We start from the raw sequence: 23,107 nt of genomic DNA on the forward strand, positions 1-23,107 counted from the left end.
TTTAATGTTTTTCTAAGTCTACTTCTAATTGAATACTAAGCAAAAGTATCTATGAAATTACAGGGTAGACACACATACCAGGTAAAATTTTTTTCTAATACACAGTCAAATAAATGCTTGCCTATTAAAATTTTTAATAAATGCTTGCCTATTAAAATTTTTAATGTTCTTCTGTTTATCGCTTACATGTGCTCAGTTCCCATTAGTGGTCTACAGATCACACCTGGAAAAACATGGTCCCACTGAACCATCACACATCTCTCCTGGGTTCTAATTCACTTATCTTTCCACATTCACTCCCCTATCTTGCTTTCTCCATTTTGGATTTAGTAACTGATGAGTAAGTAATGTTGCCATAGACAATCTTAGTGGTTAAACAAAATGAAAGTTTATTTCTTGCTCATGATACAGGTGGGACAGGCTCTTCTACCTTGCAGCTAAATCATTTGGAACACGTGGCCTCCAGGGTCACCATGGGAGGGAAAAGAGAGAGGAGCTAAAGATAACGGTTTTACTGAAGGGCCAGGCCTGGAAATAGCCTATGTCACTTCTGTACACATCCCATTGGCCATGTGGTCCCAACCCAACTGCAAGGGAGACCGAGAAATACAGCTAATCCCACAGATTACTGGCAGGCTCTGAGGGTCTCTGCCATGGTAAACTAGGTATACTGACCTAGAAAGCCCCTGGATCATTGCTCCAAAACTGCCTCCAGGACAGAGCTGGATGTCTCAGAATTAAAAGATCAGATGTGGGCTTCCCTGGTGGTGCAGTGGTTGAGAGTCTGCCTGCCGATGCAGGGGACACAGGTTCGTGCCCTGGTCCAGGAAGATCCCACATGCCACAGAGCGGCTGGGCCCGTGAGCCATGGCCACTGAGCCTGCGCGTCCGGAGCCTGTGCTCCGCAACGGAAGAGGCCACAACAATGAGAGGCCCGCGTACAGCAAAAAAAAAAAAAAAAAAAAAAAAAAAAAAGATCAGATGCATCTGGTGCAGGAATTTTTATCAAAATGGTCACTAAGGAATTCAAGCAGCGAAGCCTAGCATTCATTCTCTCCATCTATCTCTCACCATTAAAAAGAGCAAACGGAGGAGCTTCAAGATGGCGGAAGAGTAAGACGCGGAGATCACCTTCCTCCCCACAAATACATCAAAAATACATCTATGTGTGGAACAACTCCTACAGAACACCCACTGAACGCTGGCAGAAGACCTCAGACCTCCCAAAAGACAAGAAACTCCCCATGTACCTCGGTAGGGCAAAAGAAAAAACAGACAAAAGAATAGGGACGGGACCTGCACCAGTGGGAGGGAGCTGTGAGGGAGGAAAGGTTTCCACACACTAGAAGCCTCTTCACTGGCAGAGACAGGGGGTGGCGGAGGGGGAAGCTTCGGAGTCGCGGAGGAGAGGGCAGCCATAGCGGTGCGGAGGGCTAAGCGGAGAGATTCCTGCACAGAGGATCGGTGCCGACCAGCACTCACCAGCCTGAGAGGCTCGTCTGCTCACCCGCCGCGGCGGGCGGGGCTGGGAGCTGAGGCTCAGGCTTCGGAGGTCGGATCCCAGGGAGAGGACTGGGGTTGGCGGCGTGAACACAGCCTGAAGGGGTTAGTGCACCACGCTTAGCCAGGAGGGAGTCCGGGAAAAGGTCTGGAGCTGCCGAAGAGGCAAGAGACTTTTTCTTGCCTCTTTATTTCCTGCGCGAGGAGAGGGGATTAAGCGCATTGCTTAAAGGAGCTCCACAGACCGGCGCGAGCCGTGGCTCTCAGCGCGGACCCCATAGGCGGGCATGGGACGCTAAGGCTGCTGCTGCCACCACCAAGAAGCCTGTGTGCGAGCACAGGTCACTATCCACACCTCCCCTCCCGGGAGCCTGTGCAGCCCACCACTGCCAGGGTCCCAGGATCCAGGGACAACTTCCCCGGGAGAACGCACAGCGCGCCTCAGGCTGGTGCAACGTCATGCCGGCCTCTGCCGCTGCAGGCTCACCCCACATCATACCCCTCCTTCCCCCGCCTGGGGTGAGCCAGAGCCCCCGAATTAGCTGCTCCTTTAACCCCGTCTAGTCTGAGCGAAGAACAGATGCCCTCAGAAGACCTACACGCAGAGGCGGGGCCAAATCCAAAGCTGAACCCCGGGAGCTGTGCGAACAAAGAAGAGAAAGGGAAATCTCTGCCAGCAGCCTCAGGAGCAGCAGATTAAACCTCCACAATCAACTTCACGTACCCTGCATCTGTGGAATATCTGAATAGACAACGTATCATCCCAAATTGAGGAGGTGGACCTTGGGAGAAACGATACACATATTTCTTTCTCTTTTTCACTTTTTGTGAGTGTGTATGTGTATGCTTCTGCATGTGATTTTGTCTGTATAGCTTTGCTTTTACCATTTGTCCTAGGGTTCTGTCTGTACGTTTTTGTTTTTTGGATTTTTTTTTTTTTACTTAAAAATTTTTTTTTAAATTTTTATATTTTTTATTTTAATAACTTTATTCTATCTCCTTTCTCTCTCTCTTTCTCTCTTTCTTTCTTTTTCTTCTCTCCCTTTTATTCTGAGGTGTGGGGATGACAGGCTCTTGGTGCTCCAGCCAGGTGTCACGGCTATGCCTCTGAGGTGGGAGAGCCAAGTTCAGGACACTGGTCCACAAGAGACCTCCCAGCTCCATGTAATATCAAATGGCAAAAATATCCCAGAGATCTCCATCTCAACGCCAAGACCCAGCACCACTCAACGACCAGCAAGGTACAGTGCTGGACACCCTATGCCAAACAACTACCAAGACAGGAACACAACCCTATCCATTAGCACAGAGGCTGCCTAAAATCATAATAAGGCCACAGACACCCCAAAACACACCACCAGACGTGGACCTGCCCACCAGAAAGACAAGATCCAGCCTCATCCACCAGAACAGAAGCACTAGTCCTCTCCACCAGGAAGCCTACACAACCCACTGAACCAACCTTAGCCACTGGGGACAGACACCAAAAACAACGGGAACTATAAACCTGCAGCCTGTGAAAAAGAGACCCCAAACACAGTAAATTAAGCAAAATGAGAAGACAGAGAAACACACAGCAGATGAAGGAGCAAGGCAAAAACCACCAGACCTAACAAATGAGGAGGAAAGAGGCAGTCTACCTGAAAAAGAATTCTGAATAATGACACTAAAGATGATCCAAAATCTTGGAAATAGAATGGAGAAAATACAAGAAACGCTTAACAAGGACCTAGAAAAACTAAAGAGCAAACAAACGGTGATGAACAACACAACAAATGAAATTTAAAATTCTCTAGAAGGGATCAATAGCAGAATAACTGAGGTATAAGAACGGATAAGTGACCTGGAAGATAAAATAGTGGAAATAACTACTGCAGAACAGAGTAAAGAAAAAAGAATGAAAGGAATTGAAGACAGACTCAGAGACCTCTGGGACAACATTAAATGCACCAATATTCAAATTATAGGGGTCCCAGAAGAAGAGAAAAGAATGGGACTGAGAAAATATTTGAAGAGATTATAGTTTGAAACTGCCCTAATATGGGAGAGGAAATAGCTAATCAAGTTCAGGAAGCACAGAGAGTCCCATACAGGCTAATCCAAGGAGAAACATGCCAAGACACATATTAATTAAACTATCAAAAATTAAATACAAAGAAAAAATATTTAAAGCAGCAAGGGAAAAACAACAAATAACACACAAGGGAATCCCCATAAGGTTACCAGCTGATCTTTCAGCAGAAACTCTGCAAGCCAGAAGGGAGTGGCAGGACATAATTAAAATGAAGAAGGAGAAAAACCTACAACAAAGATTACTCTACCAAGCAAGGATCTCATTCAGATTTGATGGAGAAATTAAAACATTTACAGACAAGCAAAAGCAAAGAGAATTCAGCACCACCAAACCAGCTTTACAACAAATGCTAAAGGAACTTCTCTAGGCAGGAAACACAAAAGAAGGAAAAGACCTACAATAACGAACCCAAAACAATTAAGAAAATGGGAATAGGAACATACATATCGATAATTAACCTGAAAGGTAAATGGATTAAATGCTCCCACCAAAAGACATAGACTGGCTGAATGGATACAAAAACAAGACCCGTATATATGCTGTCTACAAGAGACCCACTTCAGACCTAGGGACACATACAGACTGAAAGTGAAGGGATGGAAAAATATATTCCATGCAAGTGGAAATCAAAAGAAAGCTGGAGTAGCAATTCTCATATCAGACAAAATAGACTTTAAAACAAAGACTATTACAAGAGACAAAGAAGGACACTACATAATGATCAAGGGATCGATCCAAGAAGAAGATATAACAATTGTAAATATTTATGCACCCAACATAGGAGCACCTCAATACATAAGGCAAATACTAACAGCAATAAAAGGGGAAATCGACAGTAACACAATCAGAGTAGGACACTTTAACACCCCACTTTCAAAATGGACAGATCATCCAAAATGAACATAAATAAGGAAACACAAGCTTTAAATGACACATTAAACAAGATGGACTTAATTGATATTTATAGGACATTCCATCCAAGAACAACAGAATACACTTTCTTCTCAAGTGCTCATGGAACATTCTCCAGGATAGATCATCTCTTGGGCCACAAATCAAGCCTTGGTAAATTTAAGAAAATTGAAATTATATGAAGTATCTTTTCTGAACACAGCGCTATGAGACTAGATATCAATTACAGGAAAAAATCTGTAAAAAACACAAACACATGGAGGCTAAACAATACACTACTTAATAACCAAGAGATCACTGAAGAAAACAAGGAGGAAATCAAAAAAATACCTTGAAACAAATGACAATGAAAACATGATGACCCAAAACCTATGGGATACAGCAAAAGCAGTTCTAGGAGAGAAGTTTATGGCAATACAATCCTACCTTAAGAAACAAATAACCTAACCTTACACCTAAAGCAATTAGAGAAAGAACAAAAAACACCCAAAGTTGGCAAAAGGAAAGAAATCATAAAGATCAGATCAGAAATAAATGAAAAAGAAATGAAGGAAACAATAGAAAAGGTCAATAAAACTAAAAGCTGGTTCTTTGAGAAGATAAACAAAATTAATAAACCATTAGCCTGACTCATCAAAAAAAAAAAAAAAACAAAGGGAGATGACTCAAATCAATAGAATTAGAAATGAAAAAGGAGCAGTAACAAATGACACTGCAGAAATACAAAGGATCATGAGAGATTACGATAAGCAACAACTATATGCCAATAAAATGGACAACCTGGAAGAAATGGACAAATTCTTAGAAATGCACAACCTTCTGAGACTGAACCAGGAAGAAGTAGAAAATATGAACAGACCAATCACAAGCAATGAAATTGAAACTCTGATTAAAAATCTTCCAACAAACAAAAGCCCATTACCAGATAGCTTCACAGGTGAATTCTATCAAACATTTGGAGAAGAGTTAACACCTATCCTTCTCAAACTCTTCCAAAATATAGCAGAGAGAGGAACATTCCCAAACTCATTCTATGAGGCCACCATCACCCTGATACCAAAACCAGACAAAGATGTCACAAAGAAAGAAAACTACAGGCCAATATCACTGATGAACATAGATACAAAAATCCTCAACAAAATACTAGCAAACAGAATCCAACAGCACATTAAAAGGATCATACACCATGATCAAGTGGGGTTTATCCCAGGAATGCAAGGATTCTTCAATATATGCAAATCAATCAATGTGATAAACCATAGTAACAAATTGAAGGAGAAAAACCATGTGATCAGCTCAGTAGATGCAGAGAACGCTTTTGACAAAATTCAACACCATTTATGATAAAAACTCTCCAGAAAGCAGGCATAGAGGGAACTTACCTCAACAAAATAAAGGCCATATATGACAAACCCACAGCCAACATCGTCCTCAATGGTGAAAAACTGAAACCATTTCCACTAAGATCAAGAACAAGACAAGGTGCCCACACTCACCACTATTATTCAACATAGTTTTGGAAGTTTTAGCCACAGCAATCAGAGAAGAAAAAGAAATAAAAGGAATGCAAATTGGAAAAAAAGAAGTAAAGCTGTCACTGTTTGCAGATGACATGATACTATACATAGAGAATCCTAAAGATGCTACCAGAAAACTACTAGAGCTAATCAATGAATTTGGTAAAGTAGCAAGATACAAAATTAATGCACAGAAATCTCTTGCATTCCTATACAAATATTATGAAAAATCTGAAAGTGAAATTAAGGAAACACTCCCATTTACCATTGCAACAAAAAGAATAAAATATCTAGGAATAAATCTACCTAAGGAGACAAAAGACCTGTATGCAGAAAATTATAAGACACTGATGAAAGAAATTAAATATGATACAAATAGATGGAGAGATATACCATGTTCTTGCATTGGAAGAATCAACATTGTGAAAATGACTATCTTACCCAAAGCAATCTACAGATTCAATGCAAACCCTATCAAACTACCACTGGCATTTTTCACAGAACTAGAACAAAAAATCTCACAATTTGTATGGAAACACAAAAGACCCTGAATAGCCAAAGCAATCTTGAGAAAGAAAAACGGAGCTGGAGGAATCAGGCTCCCTGACTTCAGACAATACTACAAGGCTACAGTAATTAAGACAGTATGGTACTGGCACAAAGACAGAAAGATAGATCAGTGGAAAAGGATAGAAAGCCCAGAGATAAACCCATGCACATATGGTCACCTTATCTTTGATAAAGGAGGCAAGAATATACAGTGGAGAAAGGACAGCCTCTTCAATAAGTGGTGCTGGGAAAACTGGACAGCTACATGTAAAAGAATGAAATTTGAACACTCCCTAACACCATACACAAAAATAAACTCAAAATGGATTAAAGACCTAAATGTAAGGCCAGACACTATCAAACTCTTAGAAGAATACATAGGCAGAACACTCTATGACATAAATCACAGCAAGATCCTTTTGGACCCACCTCCTAGAGAAATGGAAATAAAAACAAAGATAAACAAATGGGACCTAATGAAACTTTAAAGCTTTTGCACAGCAAAGGAAACCATAAACAAGACCAAAAGACAACCCTCAGAATGGGAGAAAATATTTGCAAATGAAGCAACTGACAAAGGATTAACCTCCAAAATTTATAAGCAGCTCATGCAGCTCAATAGCAAAAAAACAAACAACCCAATACAAAAATGGGCAGAAGACTTAAATAGGCATTTCTCCAAAGAAGATATACAGACTGCCAACAAACACATGAAAGAATGCTCAACATCATTAATCATTAGAGAAATGCAAATCAAAACTACAATGAGGGCCTCCCTGGTGGCGCAGTGGTTGAGAGTCCGCCTGCCGATGCAGGGGATGCGGGTTCGTGCCCCGGTCTGGGAGGATCCCATGTGCCGCGGAGCGGCTGGGCCCGTGAGCCATGGCCGCTGAGCCTGCGCGTCCGGAGCCTGTGCTCCGCAACGGGAGAGGCCACAACAGTGAGAGGCCCGCGTACGGGAAAAAAAAAAAAAAAAAACTACAATGAGATATCATCTCATACCAGTCAGAATGGCCATCATCAAAAAATCTAGAAACAATAAATGCTGGAGAGGGTGTGGAGAAAAGGGAACACTCTTGCACTGCTGGTGGGAATGTGAATTGGTACAGCCACTATGGAGAACAGTATGGAGGTTCCTTAAAAAACTAAAAATAGAACTACCATATGACCCAGCAATCTCACTACTAGGCATATACCCTGAGAAAACCATAATTCAAAAAGAGACATGTACCAAAATGTTCATTGCAGCTCTATTCACAATAGCCCGGAGATGGAAACAACCTAAGTGTCCATCATCGGATGAATGGATAAAGAAGATGTGGCACATATATACAATGGAATATTACTCAGCCATAAAAAGAAACGAAACTGAGCTATCCAGGTGGATAGACCTGGAGTCTGTCATACAGAGTGAAGTAAGTTAGAAAGAGAAGGACAAATACCGTATGCTAACACATATATATGGAATTTAAGAAAAAAAAATGTCATGAAGAACCTAGGGGTAAAACGGGAATAAAGACACAGACCTACTTGAGAATGGACTTGAGGATATGGGGAGGGGGAAGGGTAAGCTGTGACAAAGCGAAAGAGAGGCATGGACATATATACACTACCAAACGTAAGGTAGATAGATAGTGGGAAGCAGCCGCATAGCACAGGGAGATCAGCTCGGTGCTTTGTGACCACCTGGAGGGGTGGGATAGGGAGGGTGGGAGGGAGGGAGAAGCAAGAGGGAAGGGATGCGGGAACAGATGTATATGTATGACTGATTCACTTTGTTATAAAGCAGAAACTAATTTAAAAAAATCTCTAGATTGGAGTTTGAAAATAGAGGCTGTATTAGTTTCCTTTTGCTGCTGTAACAAATTACCACAAATTTGGTGGCTTAGACAACATAAATATCTCATCTTACAGTTCTGTAGTTGAGACATCTGAAATGGGTCTTATTGGGCTAAAGTCAAGGGTGATCAGGCCTGATTTCCCTTCTGGAGGCTCTAGTGGAGGATCTGTTTTCTCGACCTTTCTACCTTCCAGAGGCCACCCACACTCTTTGCCTAGTGGCCCTGTTCCATCTTCAAAGCAGCAACACTGCACTGATTCATTCTCATGTCTTATCACTCTGACACTGACTCTTCAGCCTCCTCTGTCCACTTTTAAGGACAACTGTGATCACGTTGAGACCACCAGGATAATCCAAGCTAATCTCCCCATCTCACAGTCAGCTGATTAGCAACTTAATTCCATCTGCAACCTTAATTCTCCTTTGCCAGGTAACATAACCCATTCACAGGTCCTGGGAATTAGGACACAGACATCTTTGTGGGGGGATTATTCTGCTTACCACAGAGACCCACAGGCCATGGGTTTTATTAGCCTAGTGTTTTATTTTTCTTTCCTCTTAAAAAAATATTTTAAAAAATTCTTTTAGAAATTTAAGTTAAATGTTTTTAAATTGGGAGATTCTGTAAATTTTTAAAATATCCACATCTAGAAACCTCAGAGACCTAGAAACAAGGAACTGGATTTCCTCATCAAAACAAAGGCTGGTGCCCAGAGTGACTACCTCCTTTAAGTGGGGCATGGGGCTCCCAGGCTGCAGTGGTCTCCACCTCTTCCTATTGCCACATGCTCCTGGCCCACTTCAGCTTATGTGACCTGCCTTGCCCCTTTAAATTTGCAAACTCTGTACCATGTATCTAACATCTAGGTCGCAGACTACCATTTTACTTTCTGTTCTGGACTTTAGGGACCTTCATTGTCTGTTGGCAGCACATCCTCCCATTCAGAATTCTTTCATCTACACAGAGGTGTCCTGGCAGCCCTCCCTTCTGACTCTAGAAAGTAAATAAGGCCCACGTCTTGGGAGCGGTGTGGTATGTCTGGTTGACCACAGGCATTCACAAGCCCCTCTCAGGCCTCTATGTCATACACCTCCTTGAGAATCAGGGACCTAAGTGCATGCTGGAGCAAGGGACAAAGTTTTAATTTGCTGTCGCTCCATCAATACCCACTCCCTCTTCCTTTTTCTCTTCAGTCCTTGGTACAAGCTCTCCTCTAATGAATTTCTTTACTCTGACAACAGGCCTGCTGCTGGCTCCCAGCCAAGCGGCACGCTGGCTTTCACTGTCCTCGTGGGCCTAAGTGAAGGTTATCTCACTCTGTTTCACTTGCAGATACTCACAGATGCAGCGCTGGTGTTAATAACATCGCCGGCCCGGCCATTCCATCTTCATCAGTGGCCATGCATCATGCGCAGATGATAAGCTGCCTGGACTGCCGGGGAGAGGAACTCTTCATTACCCAGGCCGGGCTGCGACACCTCCACACCAAATACTTGAAAATCACATTAGCCCGGCAAAATCTCTCCCAGTCACACTAACAGTGGTTGGAAGAAAGAGACCTTAAAGATCTAAATTGTGTTGAAACTCTTACAAAGGTCATGGCAGTGAGAGACAAGGGCAACAGCTCTGTCACTGAGTCAAGAGTTTTCCCCACCGTTGCTGCATAATACCTGTAATTTTATTCGTTTAACATTTTCCTTAGATCAACACTATATTGATTTGCTTTTCTTTAGCCCTAACCTAAGCAATAATAACCATAAAATTGAGCTTAGATGTGCTGGTTATACTTTTTTAAAATACACATTAAAATGGGCATGTTTGTTTAATTAATTAAAATTAGGAGATTAATATTAAAATAAGAAATGTTGATTAATGTATTCTCTAAAGTTATCTTATATGCTCTTCATTGGATGCAAACCATATCACATTTTGGAAAACACGGATCTAATCTATCCTCCCAGCTCAGAACAGAATTTCACATGAACTAAATGATCAGATTGCCCCGTTCCATTCTCTAGTCTCTCTGGGTAGAGTTCCCAAAATTCTGAGGGTACCAATGCCCACAGGTACCAGCAACATTGAGAAGTCCTTTCTGACATCTCACCTAAATATTTCCATCTATAGTTGATAGTGGCAGAACTAGGAATTCTAGACCACTCAGCAAATGGCTCTAGAAGCAGTCCATCTCTAATGCAGCAGTTCCTAGACGGCATGGCAGAAACCAGCCTGGAGCTAAAGGCTCCAAGTTTAGAGATGGACATAGCCCACATTTTAGAGGTGGACAATTAAGAAGCAAGTTAAGAAGAAGAAAAGAAGTGTGAGTAGGTTGAGGTAGACTGAACAACTATATCCTAGAGCAGAGGTTGGCAAACATTTTTCTGAAAAAGCCAGAAGGTAAATGTTTCAGGCTTTGCAGGACAGATGGTCTCTGCCATAACTACTAATCTCTGTTAATGTAGTGTGAAGGCAGCCACGGACAGTATGTAAACAAATGGGCATGGCTGTGCTCCTGTAAAACTTTATTTACAAAAACAGGCAAGGGCCATGGTTTGCTGACTCTTGTTTTAGTGGGTTGACTGAAGAGATTCACTCAATGCAGATGGCAGCCTCTCCTGGTGTATTAGTCAAGTTTCTCCAGAGTAACAGAACTAATAAATAGTACATATATTTTTAATATTTATATTATCATAAATTATATATATATAATTCATATATATATGCAAACATATATGATTTAAGTGTATAAAAATGTGTAATTTATATAGAAAAACAAATTAAATTTATATATGTATAAATCATATACATATATAAATTATACATGTATAAATTAGAGAAAGATAGTTATTATAAGGAATTAACCCACATGATTATGGAAACAAGTCCCAGGATCTGCAGGGTGTGTCAGCAACCCAGAGACATAGGAGAACTGACAATTTAGTTTCATCAGAGTCTGAAGGCCTAAGAACCAGGAGGGCCAATGACGTGGTTCCAGCCTGAAGGCTGGAAGACTTGAGACCCAGGAAGAGCCAATGTTTCAATTGGAGTCCAAAGAATAGGGGAAAAGCCAACATCCCAGCCCAAAGGCAATTAAGCAAGAAGAATTATTTCTTACTCAGGGGAAGGCAGCCTTTTTGTTTTATTCAGGCCTTCAACTGACTGGATGAGGCCCACCCACATTGGGGCGTGCAATCTGCTTTACTCTGCCTGCAGATTTAAATGTTAATCTCTTCCAAAAACACCCTCACAGTCGCACCCAGAATAACATTTGACCAAATATCTGGGTACCCCATGGCTCAATCAAGTTGACACATAAAATTAACCACCACCCCTGGCAAGGTTCTGTCCTTGGCCCTAGGGCTGGAAGTTGTCAGACAAAGATAAAGTCCCAGATTTGCAAAGAAGGCAGAGCTGAGAGACAAGTTGGTTGTGAGAGATTTGTTAAATTTCTGAAAGATTCTAAGGATGGACACAACTTATGAAATAAAAGGCTGTCAGAGCTGGACAAACCTTCACGATCACGAAGCCCAAATCTTTCATTTTTCAGATAAGAAAGCTAAGCTTTAGAGAGGTCTAAAACAAAATGACAAAAGGGTTGAATAAGAAATTATACACCACAAGTTTTTAAATTAATTTCAGAAGTAGAGAACAGGAGAGATTTGACTAAACTGTATGTGGTTCACATGCAAAACTAAATCTAGGAGTTTACTTATAACAGCTCAGTGAGGGTTAATAGTATGATGCAAGTCCCAACAATGGTTTTGCAGCCTCAACATGGTTCAGTGGAAGAAGGGTACTCCAATTAAGGGAAATAATATTTCTGTATCACTTTGACCCAGCAAACTGCTTCTGAAGTACTGCTTTCCACTGCAGACCACACACTTTACCAGTGGCAGAATTATTACTAGGGAGGGTAAGGACCCTCACTCATTGAGCATCCTCTGTGGCCAGGCCAGGCAGAGACAGGGCATTTCTGGTACTTTCATAATAGTAACCCACTAAGCTGGGTGTTGTGGGTGGTGATGAAGGCTCAGACTATTTTAATATAGAAGCACAACAGTTTTGTTTTTCTTCCCTTCCTTTACTGCCCCAGGTAGGTTTGAAGTTTAAGCCCCACTTCACCCTACTCTTTCAGAGAAGGTGAGCTAGCCTTCCATTGATTTGAACTCTTGTACCCAGAAGTCGGGGAGCTGATCAAAGAGAAGTTGTCCAAGAAGACAAAGGGATCTCTGCCCAGGAATAGTAGGGGGATGGAGCACCAGGAAGGGCACCACTTGAGCATTGAGAGTGGAAGCCTCCACTCAAGGGCACAGCACCCATCACTGTCCTCAGAGACTACGCTGGCCAGTCCCTGAGAGAGATTCCTTGGGAACTTCACTTCACTGGAGACCACCCAGCACGTGGTCAAGATCTTTCCTGGTTTTCTTCTGATTCACACTGGACATCATACGAGTGGGGTAGGGTTCCCACATGCCTGTACCAATGGGGAATAATCTGAACCACTGGAGAACGTCTGAGCTTGTACAATAATAACTCCCCCATTATAGCGCTTTCTCCCCATTTTCAGATGATGCTGCTGAGTTTCCAAAGTTAATGTACCAGCAGAACTGAACCCTTGTTTAACTCAAAGCCTATGCTTTGTCCACTATATTATACTCTCTTGATAAATGGAGTAAGTCTAAACAAGAGTGTCTAAGACACTAAAAATGCAGAGCCTAGAGCCGACTTCAGGCTGAAGGCAGACAGGGAGGAAATTTTTGAATATTTAAAGTGTTATTACCTGAAAAATAAGTGAAACTGTTCTGTGTTATTCCATGAGTAGACCTTGAATCAACTAGACGTCACAAGGAGATAAAGTTCAGCTGAGAGCACTAGAGGGATCCAATGTGGAATGGACTTCTTCCCTGGGTAGTGAGATATCTGTCACTGGATGTGTACAAGCAGGTGCTGAGTGAACAGGTCATGGATGTGGAATACTGAGTAGGAGACTGGGTCTTGTTCTCTGCACTCTTTCCTTACACTAAGATTCTACGATGCTAAGAAGGCAGGAATTGGGCAGAAGCTCTGAACTGTGACCTTGTTCCTGGCTCATGGTCCATGGTTCTGCTCACCCAAAGCAGCCAAAGTTCCTTATCACCAATGCATCCCTGGGAGATGCCCCCTGCCCTGCCTGCCTGCCTTCACTCTCTGAATTAGTGCATCAGCCCTGTCTCCCACTGCCCCGAGAGCTCCTCAACAGAATGTCTCAACCCAAGCTTCCCCTTGAACCTTCTGCTGCCTGACTCACATGCTTCAGGGGAGCCCTTGAATACTGGAGCCCAAGGGAAAGCAGGTGTCATGGGGCAGGAAGTCAAGGCACTTGTCCAACAGTAACTTTCTGGCCCCAGGAGGCCCGTGCACAATGTGGGAACAACCACCCTGAGGAATCGAGAGAAATGGCTGCTAGTTTAGCTGTGGGGAGACTCAGCTGTTGCGACCTAGGAAGGCACTTTACAACTCTGGTACTCAGGGCCCAAATGTGCAGGGGGTAGGGCTGGGCCTCCATGGTCCATTGCAGTGTGACATGCAGACTCCGGGATTCTGGGGGCATCCCTAGGCCCACAATACCTAATGCATGTCAGCCTTCCTGAGGGCTGGTTATAATTTCTGCACAGGAAACACATATCAATATTTCCACTTTAGTACTTTATTTTTAAAAGAAAATTAGAAAGGAAAGAAGATTCAGGAATGGACCAGGCTAAGGCAGAGATGGCTAGGCATCATTCCATCTGTGTGAGAGCCATAACCCCCCAGTATCTGTTCTCCAAGAACTGAAAACTGCTCCCCACCAGTGAGGGACCACAGCAGTATGGGGTGAGTCCCTGATGATGCTGAGATGGGGAGAGGAAGAAACCACCAGGGTTCATGGTGGTTTCATCCCCAGGGGAGGGGAGACCCAGGGACCTGGTTGTGGGGGTGGAAAAGTCACTTGGAACTCTGGGGAGACATAAGGAACCCGACACTGGATAGTGTGGGGTTTACAATTCCTTCCTGGAAAAGGACCACCAACATCCCAGGCGCTCTGCTTCAAAAGGCCCCATTTAATGACCATAAATGAGACTGCTCCCAACAGCCCATCTGCCACCCAGCTTTTACAAATACTTAATTCTGTTCACATTCTACTCCCAAGGGAAGTGGTGACACAGAGGTGTTTGCCCACCACAAATCTGTCCATTTGAATGATGAACGAATTCCTCATGTCAGGTACAGAGAGACGGCTGGGACCACGGAAACCCCAGGGAGACCTGCCCTCAGAGAAGCCGCCTAGTTAGCTCTGGTGCAGAGTCACAGCTTCCTTCCTCTCCCTCCTTCAGCAAGTCATCTCCAAACGTGGGTGATGGGGCAGCCCTTCTCCACGGGGAGTTCTCCTCACTGACAGAATATCAGGGAAAGAAACGATAAAGAAGTGAGAAAGAAAGGCTGCTCCCTACCTACCCTCCAGAGTGCAGGGCCTTCAACTCCTGGCTTTCCACTGCCCCTCCCTGTCCCCTTTCCCACTTTGGTTTCCAAATTTTAACTCCCCTCTGCTTTCCCCAGACCTCTTCCTGCCTCATCCAAGGAAAAGCAAGGACAGTATATGGTAGTCACCCCAGGGTCTCACTGACTCCTATCTAAAGCCCTGCTTACCTCCGCCGTGTCATGAGCATTGAAACGTTCAGGTGAACATAAATATCTATGTTATTGGGTTGACCAAAAAGTTCCGTAAGATGTTATGGTAAAACCCAAATGAACTTTTTGGCCAACCCAGTATTATAAGGAGCCAGTTTTCTCTTAGACTCACACTCAGGGCATACTGCACAATTTCAGGGTTTCTCACTTAGCACATGCTTTTCAATAATTATGAGGAAGAAATGTTTTCTTTCATTTCTGGTTTCCTCTATAATTTTTTCTACCCACTGGGCTATTACTGAAATAGTAGCATTGTATTCATACTTCTGTTCCTTGAATTTTTCTCATTTAACAATGTATGCTGCAATTGTTCCCGGTTAGAGCTATAGAAGTAGATCGACAGTTCTAGTTCAGTCTTGTTAATGGCTGCACAGTGTTCCACTTTATACTATAATTTATTCCATCAGTTCCATATTCCTGGGAATTTAGGTTGTTTCCAGACTTTTTTTATTTGACACAATGCTACTGTGAATATACATATATCTTTCAGCACACGTTCAAGTATATCCACAAGGATATATTCCTGGAGGTGGAATTGCTGGGTCAAAGGTATGCTCATTTAACATTTTTATAGATAAATACAGCTACATAGAGTACATCATAAATATAAATCTTATCAATAGCTTGCAGAACTAAACTTCGGGCATTAACAGGTGAAAGTATCAATCCTTTGGGAATAGCTGCATATACACTCTTCACATCTTTCTACTTACCCCACACATTTTAGTTTCAAGGTGTTTGTGTTTTAGATGGCCTCTAGTTAAATAGAATTTTCTGGAATAATTGAAATACTGAGGTAGGAAAGGTTGCAGACTAATAAAAGCACAACAGAACAGTGAGAGATCAATCTTACCTAGCTATTCCCAGTGGGTTGGCCAAAATATTAGTTCGTTCTTTTTCCATAAGATGTTACAGAAAAACCCAAACGAACTTTTTGGCCAACCCAATATTTTCTTCCCCCCTCAATCTGTGCCTGGCTTGTTAGAGACATTCAAAAAATAGTTGATGAATGAATGAATGAGTGCATGCATGAATGAATGATATAACTATGAAGACTTGCTCAAGGATCCAAGATCAGTGGTTTAAGTGTGGCCATTTTCATCTCCTTTTAGCTGCACCCTGGTGAATCAGTGCCCTTTAGATCTATTAGACTCAGTTTTGCCACTTTATGTATAGATCTATAGACTTTGGGCTTTCATTTCAAAAACTGATTATATGCGGACAGTCTCAGTAGCCAGGAATGATAGGTTAATATCCATATGCTGGTATATTTTGGAGTCGGATCAAGATCACTCAGCTCCTGATGCCTCATGATCTAGCAGAAAGGAGTTTGGAAATTGGAAAGGCTCTGAAAATGAGTTCTGGTTTGATCTACTCCCCAGCACTGAACACACAGAACAAGTAAACTGTGGCTGCAGCAGCTACCCAGTCTTTCCTGTCTTGGATTGAAGGAAATAGAGCCTACACCTAAAATTTGTTAGATATAAACATAATTAAGAGCCATGTGACTTTAAGGTCATGGAATTTCTCCAAGCTTCAGTTTCCTCATCTGTAAAATGGGGATACAAATAGTCATGTTCATGGTAAAGTCAATTCAGGCATCTGTAAAGCAAACAATGCTAGTATCTTTTTTTTCCTATATCTGATCTAATCCTCCTCACAACCTCCACTGTCAACTGGGTAGTAAGTGAAAATAACTAAATAAGTAAATAAATAAATAAATCCATCGAATCCAGTGACAATCAGCCCAGTCCAGCACTTAAAGGAGTTTCTTTCATTAATTCAGTCTCTTCCAGATTAATACCCAGCTCACAGCATTTCACTCCCTCCTGTTCCTCCTCCCCATGGTGAGAGCTGGCCTTTGGGGAACTTCCTGGGTAATTAAGATCCATCTGGGCATGTCCTTGTACCATCTACTGACTCCTCTGGTCTCCCTTTTCTACCTGGATGCAGGGTGGCCTGCTGCCATCCAACAATGCTATCTGTCCCTATCTGTCTCTCATGTTTTGGTCTATTCTCTTGGCTAAACCAGGGGCTAGTGGAACTTCTTGGCTGACGTGAACTCAGTTGGGCCCTTGCTGGAACTGTGAACCCCTGAAATCTGACTGTGACTCCCATTCAATCCTCAGACTAAGCCGCCAGCCTCATAGTCCTCAGTTGCAGTTTCACTTCATTCCAACCACTGTGAATCCAACTCCTCACTCCCATCTGCTCCTACAATCTCTTCAGTCTGGCTCTAAGCAGGCTCTGAATCTCTCTTAAGATTACATTTCTCTCACTTAAAAAAAAAAATCTAATGGTAAATAGTCGAGGGTTTGTAGCTCCATGAAGTCATTAAGGATCCAGGCTTCCTTTGCTGGGTATGCTTCTTCTATGTTCAAGATCACCTCATGTTACAGAATGGCAGCTGAAGCTCCAGCTATTTTGTTCAGCTTCCAAGCAACAGCAAGAAGGATGGGGAGTGTCTCTCTCATGGGTCAGCTTCCTTTAAGGAGCCATGCCAGACGTTCTACTCAAATTTTTGCTTACATTTCATTGTCCATAATTTAGTTCTATGGCCATATCTAGCTCCAATGTAATCTTTCAACTGGATGAATTTCTGCCCCCGAAGTAGGCTTCTGTTACTTTGGAAGACAAAGGAGTAAAAAGCTGGGAGATAGCCAGCCATCACCGCTGACCTGTAGGAACTTGTGCATTTATTCCATCCCATTCAGGCTCTAGAGTTCTCACTTAGTCTTTCTGCTTCGCAGCCTGGCAGCCCCAAGTTGTGGTTCATTTTGCAAGATAGTTTCGCCATGAGTCCCAAGATATCTTCTGCTCCCAAATTGTACCTCCACCTAACAGTGCTCCCTCTCCCACAAACACACACATTCACGTATCCCCCTGGACTCCAGCCAGAGCAAGCAAGGTCAGGACCCGCATGCTGCCGCCACATCTTCCCCATATTTTATCCCCTTCTTCTTCCCACAACCCCAGGAACAGGATTTCCACTTCCTTTCCCTTTCTATACTTGACCTTCCCATATACCCACAACGCACATCCCACAGCCCTGCTTCCCTTTCCCAGATACGACAGGGGAGGGAATGGCTGCCAGGCACTGTGTGGGAGAAAAATTAAAACACACCAGCTTAATATTTTGAAAATATTATCCCTATCACACCAATATTCTTTTTTATTTATTGAGCACATGGTAAGAATATAGGCCTTTTGATGAATAATAGCAGTGTCATGGGAATCAAAATGAGATAAAATATGGAAATCTCTTGCCACGATGCATGACATACTATATATGCTTAACAAATGTTAGCCATTATTGTTATTATTATTATTTAAGTAATAGGACACAGTCTGCCTCAGTCTTCTCTCTCCCGGACAAACATGCTGCATGCATGGCTCCGCATCACAGAGACATCATTACGTTCAATCATGGCCTTTTCTGTTTTGCTTGGTTTCAAACCCTATTTTCTGGAAACAGGAGGAATTTTTTCCTAAGGAAAGGACATGGTACTTAGAGACCTAACTCCTAATTAACTTTGTTACTGGATGCCCTGTAACTGTGAGCAAGTCACTCTCTTTAGGGAAGGGGGCTAATTGGAAGAAGGAAGATTGATGAAGGTTAGCATGGATGGCGATGTGGAATTATGGCTGGAGGCTGGGTCAGCTGAAGTCAGCCCATTCCAAATTGCACCTCGTCGTGGACTCTAAATTATTTCTTATCTCCCGCACTTTGTGTGTTTGTGTAACAGCAGCTTGAGAGAGCGTACGAGTTAAATAAGGCAAGATGAGAATTGATCTATCGACAGTCAATCAGGGGGTTAGCTCAGGCAGACTGGGAGGGAGTTGCCAGAGGCTCTGGACTGGAATTGCATTTAAACAGATTTGAAAAAAGTGTCAGGAGGAAAACAGCGATGTACATTCAGCTTACTCAAGTGTATTTGGGCCTCGGAGTCCACCAGGTGCATCGGATTTCTTAGGGTTGAGCAGGAAATCCCCAGAGATTGGCAGCTGTAAATAAGGAGGTCGTTTTAATGTACGGAAAATATGAATGAGCAAATTTGTAAAGAGTTCTAGTTCAGTTACGTTCAAGTACAGCACATAGACATCCAACAAAAATGTCAACAAATGCTTTAAATAGCCTCAGAAAACGACATCTCCAGGGCCCAGCCTGACAGGGCAGGGATTTCTCAGACCCAGGGAATTTCTAGGTTGTAGCGGATGAGCAGGGCAGTTGAGGCAGGAGGTGATGGGCAGGGTTTGGGAGGACAGGAAAGTGGCATTAGGGGTTCAGCATAGGAATGGTGTTCTCTGAAGAGTCTTGAGGCAAGTTGGTCCCCATTTCATCTAGTCTCCCACACAAACAAGCTGAATTAGGTGTAGTTAGCCAAATGTGGAAGTACTTATGTTGATTTTACATTTCAGGGGAGGGCATTTCCTGGTGGGAAAGGACTCTCATAGTAATATCTGAAATTCATCTACTATTGGGGAAAAGAGGAGGAAGACATGAATGTAGGTGGAACTGAAACCAACTCTCAGGATGGGTCAGGGAATGGATTGGGAAAATGTCAGATGAAGGCCTGGGTTTCCTAGTTGACACTAATGTTTATTAATAGCTGACATAGAATGACCCCTTTCACACATCATCTCATTTAAATCACACAGCAAACATAGGAAACAGGTAATATTATTATCTCCATTTTATAGATGATGAAACTGGGGCACACAGAGGTCAAGAAATTTATCTAAAATTACAGATTTTGCAAATGGTAAAGTTAAGATTTGAATCCAAGGAGTCTGACTCCAGAGACCCCTGTTATCACAGGAATATGTCATAAAACAATATTTGCTCTACCAAAAATCCCAACAGTAAAATTTATAAATCAGGGAACTGATCCTTTTAACATTAGCTATAAAGTACTAGATTAGCATAAATTTCCGTAAGGTAATTTTCAGTTAATTACTTTACAGAATTTTTACTTCCACTCAGAGCTGTCCTTCAGTAAGTAAGTTAATTTTTTTCTGCATTTTAGAATAATTGCCTCTGATTTGTGTCCTTAGCTCAGATCTACCTTTTCATTTAAAGAGCCAGTGTCCAGGAAATAAGTTCAGATCAACCAAAGGGTGATGAGTTACCCTAAAGTTGAATTTTGAGCTCCAACTGTGTTTTGAGATTTCCCTCTGACAGCCTGGCCTGGAGATCCCTACAGGACCTAGCACAGAGCCTGGTTCCTTCCCAGTAACTGAGAACTAAAAGACTGAATAGAATCCGAGGGAATTTCAGACTCATATTTTCATACATTGACTCTGAGAACTACCTTCTAGTAGCTGTCACTTTCTCCAAGATATTTTAGCTTTATTGTCAGAAATATAAATCGCCTAAGCTGTTTTGTGTTCATATTTTACAACTCATTTTGAGAATTAATATTTTATAAGAAAATTATTTTGATTCAAAATGTGACTTTTAAAAGGTTTATGGTATTCTTAAGTGTAACTTTTATTATGCCTTGGGGCCAGTAGCTTTTCTAAAGGAACATAGTATAGTTATTGATGTGTTGTACCCCTTGTGAATTTCCCTTCATGTTTTGAGACTGAAACAGGAGAAACTATTTTCTGTACATAATTTACTACCTTCTTTCCACCTCTACCCCTCCTTTTCCCTGGCTGCCTCTTTTTTTCCTTTCAGTGCAAAATAAATAAAATAACCACCATTACCAGTAAAAGAAAAAAAAGAAGCTTAACAGGTCATGTTTCAGCCAAGCCTAAGTTAAATTAAAAGAACTGGAAGATACTCATCAAGACCTAGGAAGGTAGATGTGAAAAACTATACTCTCAGTTCTACCCCAGTCTAATGTCCTTCCCTCTTGATCATTATTTCCCTTCTCTCTTCCCTGGTCTATGTTGAAATGACTGATCTCCTTTTCCACCTTCCCCGTGACAGACAGGCAAGCATCAATCTTCAGCTGAAGTAGTTGCCTGATGCTCTTCTAGAGGATCTAGAATGCTAAAGTCCCCAAATTAAAACCGGAGATGCTCAAGTCCCTGTATCAGTTAGTTAATGATGTATAACAAACCACCCTCAAATATGGTGGCTTAAAAAAAAAAAACCTACTGATTATTTCTCATGGTCTATGGACTGGGTTGGCAGACTGTCTGATCTGAGCCAGGTTTGGCTGATCTTAGCTGGGCTCTCTCATGCATCTGTGGTCAGCTAGTGGGCTAGCTGGTCTAAATGGCCTTGCATGAGACAGTTCTGCTCTCTTCCACATATCTTTCACAGCCCTCTTGTAGGCTATGTTCTCATGATGGTGGCAGGGGTCCAAGAGGAAAAGAGGAAATGCACATGTGCTTCTCAAGCTTCTGCTTGCACCAGGTTTGGTAACATGCTCTTGGCCAAGCCAAGTCACATGTCTAAGCCTGGAATTAATGTAGGAGGGGACCAAGAGTTACAGGGCAGACAGCCTGATAGTGGGAGACCAATATGGAGGCCATAAATGCAATCAATCTACCATAGTTCCCAAACTAAAACCTGAAAATGAGCAAAAAGTGACATTTGAAAGCAAAACATGGCTGTTCCACATTATTTGCAGATTCTATATTTAAGAATTTGCTTACTTGCTAAAATTTGTTTGTAACCTCAACCTCACTACTTGGGGGCACTTTCACAGTCATTCTTGTACATGCGCAGAGCAGTGGAAACTTTGAGTTGCCAGATGCATACATGCCCTGGGCTGAGATTGAACAAGGTGATGCTCTGAAATTGAACAAGTTGATGTTCTGCCCTCTTGTTTTGGCTCTCACACTGCAAGCAAGTGTCCTTTTCACAGTATGTTTAGTGCTAAGGTTTTGGCATTTTTTTGGTCCTTTTTATTGGTGATTTCACTGTTTAAAATGTCCCCCCAGTGTAGTGCTAAAGTGCTATCCCAAGCACGGGAAGGCTGTGATGTCCCTTAAGGAGAAAAAACATAAGCTTTGTTCAGGAATGAGTTACACTGCTGTTGACCATGAATTCGATGTTAATGAGTCAACAATATATATTAAATAAGGTGTTTTTAAGCAGACAGACACATAAAACAAAGTTATGTATTGATCAGATGAAAATGTGACCAGAGGCTCATAGGAACCTAACCCTGTATTTCCCCTAAGAGCAATGGTTCAATACTCACTAATTCAGTGTTTGCAGAGACTTCATAGAATATAATTGCCACAAATAATAAGAATCAACTGTGCTTCCATTTATTTTTGAGATTCTAAAAAAAGATTTTATCTTCTAAAAAAGATTTTAAAATAACAAAAGCTGTATTCTTAATTCCATATACAATTCCACACTCCTGAAAAGCAGAACAAAAACAACTCTCTCATATAGATACTAACCTGGACTTACACAAAACAGTCTTTTGTTCTAAGCAGAACATTTTAGGAATGTACTCATTTATTGATGAAGGGACACATAAGTGAGATTCTTAATGGCATTCAAAAAATGGTTATTGAGCTCCTCCTATGAATAACTCTAGCTGGGGCTTAATTTTGTAGTAAATGGATGAAAACTCTGTAAGAATTATAAAGATTCCAGAGAGTAAACTGGGGTTCAAATGTGTTAATGAGTCTTTTTCTTGAATGAAAATATTGAGCAAGAAAGAAAGGCACAATCATAAAATTATTCCTGTAATGAAAGCCAAGGAAAAACAGGATTCAACACAAATACAGTTTTCAGGAATACACCTACTATATATGGAAGTTCAAAGGCATTTTGTCTGTTAGAACACCTGGTATCCCCAAAGAGCTCTGAGCCCCATATTTGCACTTCAACATTGGCTGTGATGAAGAGGCCAGAGAGCTCCATATTTAAAAGCTCAGTCTCTGCAGTCGGCCAGATCCAGGTCTGGGTCTTGGGTCCACGTTATTGGTTGGATGACATGGAAAAAGACACTCCCTCTGTGGGCCCCAGTTTCTTCATTTGTAAAATGAGAATACTAAGAGTAATAGTATGAATATAATCAGACATTTTTTGAGTG

Source organism: Mesoplodon mirus, assembly GCF_964341445.2.
Source record: "Mesoplodon mirus genome assembly, chromosome: 5".
NCBI lineage: Eukaryota > Metazoa > Chordata > Mammalia > Artiodactyla > Ziphiidae > Mesoplodon > Mesoplodon mirus.